This window comes from Dendrobates tinctorius, unplaced genomic scaffold (assembly GCF_039654945.1).
Source record: "Dendrobates tinctorius isolate UK_male_01 unplaced genomic scaffold, ASM3965494v1 ptg000117l, whole genome shotgun sequence".
Lineage (NCBI taxonomy): Eukaryota > Metazoa > Chordata > Amphibia > Anura > Dendrobatidae > Dendrobates > Dendrobates tinctorius.
Window position 1 is genome coordinate 3389425 of NW_027361785.1, and position 6000 is coordinate 3395424.

Here is a 6000-nt window from a genome sequence, read left to right on the forward strand (position 1 = left end):
AAGCACATGTCCATCATGTAGGTTGGAAAGCAGAAGTAGTTTCAGCAGGTATGTATTCTAAGTATTCTCGTGTGAGACGTATATGACACATGAGACACACTGGGAGACATTTACATGCACAGATCACACAACACAGACAAATTTGCTCTATTTTTTTTCCGAAGGCATAAATATTGTTATCAGTGAGCCCAATGTGTTATCCTAGATAATGTTGCCTAACTAGTGATGTCTGTGCATGTATACATTTATGAGCGTGTGTGTACACCAATGTGTATAAAAACATGAAAAGTATAGCACATACGCTTATATGTGTGCTTACATATGTGTATATATGTATTTATGTGCGATACATAACCAGCATAGTACATAGGCTTATATAGGTATATATATGTGTACATACAATGCTGTATAGAGCATAGGCTATATATATATAATGTGTGCATGTACATACAATTCTGTATAGTACATAGGTTACATAGAGATAAGTTTAGTACACAGGTTCATATATGTATATATAATACACATATGTGTGTACATACATGAGCGGCATAGTACATAGGTTTATATATGGGTGTATGTACTGTATATCTATGTATGCTAATGTGCTCCTATATATATTGGTGTAGATAGATAGATAGATAGATAATCTATACAGTATATATATTTCTATGTTGGGTGTATATCTGTGTAGTATGTGGGGGTCTCTGGCGGGTCTGTCCATGGTATCTGTGTAGTATGTGGGGGTCTCTGGCGGGTCTGTCCATGGTATCTGTGTAGTATGTGGGGGTCTCTGGTGGGTCAGTCCATGGTATCTGTGTAGTATGTGGGGGTCTCTGGCGGGTCTGTCCATGGTATCTGTGTAGTATGTGGGGGTCTCTGGCGGGTCTGTCCATGGTATCTGTGTAGTATGTGGGGGTCTCTGGCGGGTCTGTCCATGGTATCTGTGTAGTATGTGGGGGTCTCTGCCGGGTCTGTCCATGGTATCTGTGTAGTATGTGGGGGTCTCTGCCGGGTCTGTCCATGGTATCTGTGTAGTATGTGTAGTATCAGCTCACAGAAACTGACCATGTACCAGAGTCTACAGAGAGACTACAGACTGGCTCCATACCTGGAGAAACTCCAGGACCCCAAAGACCGCAAGATCCTGAGCCGGTATAGACTCAGTGCCCACAGTCTGGCCATCGAATCCGGCCGACACAGGCAGAGCTACAAGCCCAGGGTGGAAAGACTGTGCCAACACTGTGACCAGGAGGCCCTGGAGGATGAGACCCACTTCCTGCTACACTGCTCCAAGTACTCAGCAGTGAGGGACACTCACTTCAGGAGACTCTCACATCTCTTCCCGGATTTCACCACCATGAAGGAGGAAGAGAAAACATACATCCTGCTGGGGGAAGAAGAGAGAGCAGTGGAGATAGCAGCGCAATATGTGAACGAATGCCATAGACTGCGTGAAAGAGAACTCTGACATGCCATGGACTTCTATGGCACCCACCCTGGATATGCCCCAATCCCCCATCCACCTTCCCTATGCCATGGACTTCTATAGCCCCATCCTGGATCTGCCCCCATGCCGCCATCCACCTTCCCTATGCCATGGACTTCTATAGCCCCAACCTGGATCTGCCCCATCCACCTTTCCTACAGCCCCTTCCCAACATCCCTACAGTCCCTATCCCTATTCCCTTCTGTACACCTGCTTTGGCAAAACTAATGTGTATTTAGTCCTGCCAATAAAGCTTCTTTGAATCTTTGAATCTGTATGTGGGGGTCTCTGGCGGGTCTGTCCCTGGTATCTGTGTAGTATGTGGGGGTCTCTGGCGGGTCTGTCCATGGTATCTGTGTAGTATGTGGGGGTCTCTGGCGGGTCTGTCCATGGTATCTGTGTAGTATGTGGGGGTCTCTGGCGGGTCTGTCCATGGTATCTGTGTAGTATGTGGGGGTCTCTGGCGGGTCAGTCCATGGTATCTGTGTAGTATGTGGGGGTCTCTGGCGGGTCAGTCCATGGTATCTGTGTAGTATGTGGGGGTCTGTGGCGGGTCTGTCCATGGTATATGTGTAGTATGTTGGGGTCTGTGGCGGGTCTGTCCATGGTATCTGTGTAGTATGTTGGGGTCTGTGGCGGGTCTGTCCATGGTATCTGTGTAGTATGTGGGGGGTCTCTGGCGGGTCTGTCCATGGTATCTGTGTAGTATGTGGGGGTCTCTGGCGGGTCTGTCCATGGTATCTGTGTAGTATGTGAGGGTCTCTGGCGGGTCTGTCCCTGGTATCTGTGTAGTATGTGGGGGTCTCTGGCGGGTCTGTCCATGGTATCTGTGTAGTATGTGGGGGTCTCTGGCGGGTCTGTCCATGGTATCTGTGTAGTATGTGGGGGTCTCTGGCGGGTCTGTCCATGGTATCTGTGTAGTATGTGGGGGTCTCTGGCGGGTCTGTCCATGGTATCTGTGTAGTATGTGGGGGTCTCTGGCGGGTCTGTCCATGGTATCTGTGTAGTATGTGGGGGTCTCTGGCGGGTCTGTCCATGGTATCTGTGTAGTATGTGGGGGTCTCTGGCGGGTCTGTCCATGGTATCTGTGTAGTATGTGGGGGTCTCTGGCGGGTCTGTCCATGGTATCTGTGTAGTATGTGGGGGTCTCTGGCGGGTCTGTCCATGGTATCTGTGTAGTATGTGGGGGTCTCTGGCGGGTCTGTCCATGGTATCTGTGTAGTATGTGGGGGTCTCTGGCGGGTCTGTCCATGGTATCTGTGTAGTATGTGGGGGGTCTCTGGCGGGTCTGTCCATGGTATCTGTGTAGTATGTGGGGGTCTCTGGCGGGTCTGTCCATGGTATCTGTGTGCCCCATACAGTGCACACTGTGCAGAGCAGACACCGACTATGGAGCATTGGACTCTTTGTCTGCGGACTCGCAGCCTGGGTAGAACAAAGCCTCTGGTGGGTACGGAGCCAGCACATGCCCCTTTACCTGCAGGCACTGGGATCTCCGGGTCCACTTCAGCTCCACAGAGTGACACGGAGCCCCGGCTGCTGCACCCGGCGGAGGACTGAGCACCGCACTTGCCGCTGTGGTGGCACTGACATGGTGGTGGCCGGTGGTTTCGTGCCCTCAGTCAGTATGAGCACATGTGGAACCTGGATGCTTGTGAGGAGAAGGCAGGGAGATGGGGGAACAGCTATGTCCCCGCTGTGTGTGTGAAGCCATAGCCCCGGCTGCAGGAGCCGCACTCCTCCCAGAGCCCCGCCCCCACGCCCAGGCTCGTCCACAGGAGATGTCGGTACAGGAGAGCTGAGGGGAGATGCTGTTCGCTAAATACACTGTGCGCCCCCTGTATACAGCTGCTGTGTGATATACAGAGGGTGGCATCTCATCCCCTACACTGTATACACTGTGTATTCCCTGTATACAGCTGCTGTGTGATATACAGAGGGTGGCATCTCATCCCCTACACTGTATACACTGTGTGCCCCCTGTATACAGCTGCTGTGTGATATACAGAGGGTGGCATCTCATCCCCTACACTGTATACACTGTGTACTCCCTATATACAGCTGCTGTGTGATATACAGAGGGTGGCATCTCATCCCCTACACTGTATACACTGTGTGCCCCCTGTATACAGCTGCTGTGTTATATACAGAGGGTGGCATCTCATCCCCTACACTGTATACACTGTGTATTCCCTGTATACAGCTGCTGTGTGATATACAGAGGGTGGCATCTCATCCCCTACACTGTATACACTGTGTGCCCCCCTGTATACAGCTGCTGTGTGATATACAGAGGGTGGCATCTCATCCCCTACACTGTATACACTGTGTGCCCCCTGTATACAGCTGCTGTGTGATATACAGAGGGTGGCATCTCATCCCCTACACTGTATACACTGTGTATTCCCTGTATACAGCTGCTGTGTGATATACAGAGGGTGGCATCTCATCCCCTACACTGTATACACTGTGTATTCCCTGTATACAGCTGCTGTGTGATATACAGAGGGTGGCATCTCATCCCCTACACTGTATACACTGTGTGCCCCCTGTATACAGCTGCTGTGTGATATACAGAGGGTGGCATCTCATCCCCTACACTGTATACACTGTGTATTCCCTGTATACAGCTGCTGTGTGATATACAGAGGGTGGCATCTCATCCCCTACACTGTATACACTGTGTATTCCCTGTATACAGCTGCTGTGTGATATACAGAGGGTGGCATCTCATCCCCTACACTGTATACACTGTGTATTCCCTGTATACAGCTGCTGTGTGATATACAGAGGGTGGCATCTCATCCCCTACACTGTATACACTGTGTGCCCCCTGTATACAGCTGCTGTGTGATATACAGAGGGTGGCATCTCATCCCCTACACTGTATACACTGTGTATTCCCTGTATACAGCTGCTGTGTGATATACAGAGGGTGGCATCTCATCCCCTACACTGTATACACTGTGTGCCCCCCTGTATACAGCTGCTGTGTGATATACAGAGGGTGGCATCTCATCCCCTACACTGTATACACTGTGTATTCCCTGTATACAGCTGCTGTGAGATATACAGAGGGTGGCATCTCATCCCCTACACTGTATACACTGTGTGCCCCCTGTATACAGCTGCTGTGTGATATACAGAGGGTGGCATCTCATCCCCTACACTGTATACACTGTGTATTCCCTGTATACAGCTGCTGTGTGATATACAGAGGGTGGCATCTCATCCCCTACACTGTATACACTGTGTGCCCCCTGTATACAGCTGCTGTGTGATATACAGAGGGTGGCATCTCATCCCCTACACTATATACACTGTGTGCCCCCTGTATACAGCTGCTGTGTGATATACAGAGGGTGGCATCTCATCCCCTACACTATATACACTGTGTGCCCCCCAGTATACAGCTGCTGTGTGATATACAGGGGGTGGCATCTCATCCCCTACACTATATACACTGTGTGCCCCCTGTATACAGCTGCTGTGTGATATACAGAGGGTGGCATCTCATCCCCTACACTGTATACACTGTGTATTCCCTGTATACAGATGCTGTGTGATATACAGAGGGTGGCATCTCATCCCCTACACTGTATACACTGTGTGCCCCCCTGTATACAGCTGCTGTGTGATATACAGAGGGTGGCATCTCATCCCCTACACTGTATACACTGTGTATTCCCTGTATACAGCTGCTGTGTGATATACAGAGGGTGGCATCTCATCCCCTACACTAAATACACTGTGTATTCCCTGCATACAGCTTCTGTGTTATATACAGAGGGTGGCATCTCATCCCCTACACTATATACACTGTGTACTTCCTATATACAGCTGCTGTGTTATATACAGAGGGTGGCATCTCATCCCCTACACTGTATACACTGTGTATTCCCTGTATACAGCTGCTGTGTGATATACAGAGGGTGGCATCTCATCCCCTACACTGTATACACTGTGTATTCCCTGTATACAGCTGCTGTGTGATATACAGAGGGTGGCATCTCATCCCCTACACTATATACACTGTGTGCCCCCTGTATACAGCTGCTGTGTGATATACAGAGGGTGGCATCTCATCCCCTACACTGTATACACTGTGTATTCCCTGTATACAGCTGCTGTGTTATATACAGAGGGTGGCATCTCATCCCCTACACTGTATACACTGTGTATTCCCTGTATACAGCTGCTGTGTGATATACAGAGGGTGGGCATCTCATCCCCTACACTGTATACACTGTGTGCCCCCTGTATACAGCTGCTGTGTGATATACAGTGGGTGGCATCTCATCCCTTACACTGTATACACTGTGTATTCCCTGTATACAGCTGCTGTGTGATATACAGAGGGTGGCATCTCATCCCCTACACTATATACACTGTGTGCCCCCTGTATACAGCTGCTGTGTGATATACAGAGGGTGGCATCTCATCCCCTACACTATATACACTGTGTGCCCCCTGTATACAGCTGCTGTGTGATATACAGAGGGTGGCATCTCATC

The 6000-nt window shown here is 49.8% G+C and overlaps 1 protein-coding gene across 1 annotated transcript in view; it reads right to left on the reverse strand.

Annotated features, from left to right (window-relative positions):
• The window catches only part of ST6GAL2 (ST6 beta-galactoside alpha-2,6-sialyltransferase 2), a 235391-nt gene extending 232143 nt beyond the window's left edge, over window positions 1-3248 (reverse strand). The window contains exon 1 of the mRNA XM_073590483.1: window positions 2964-3248. The gene's annotated coding sequence lies outside the window, so the exon portion shown is untranslated. The remainder of the gene's footprint in view (window positions 1-2963) is intronic.
• Between the last annotated feature and the right edge of the window lie 2752 nt (window positions 3249-6000).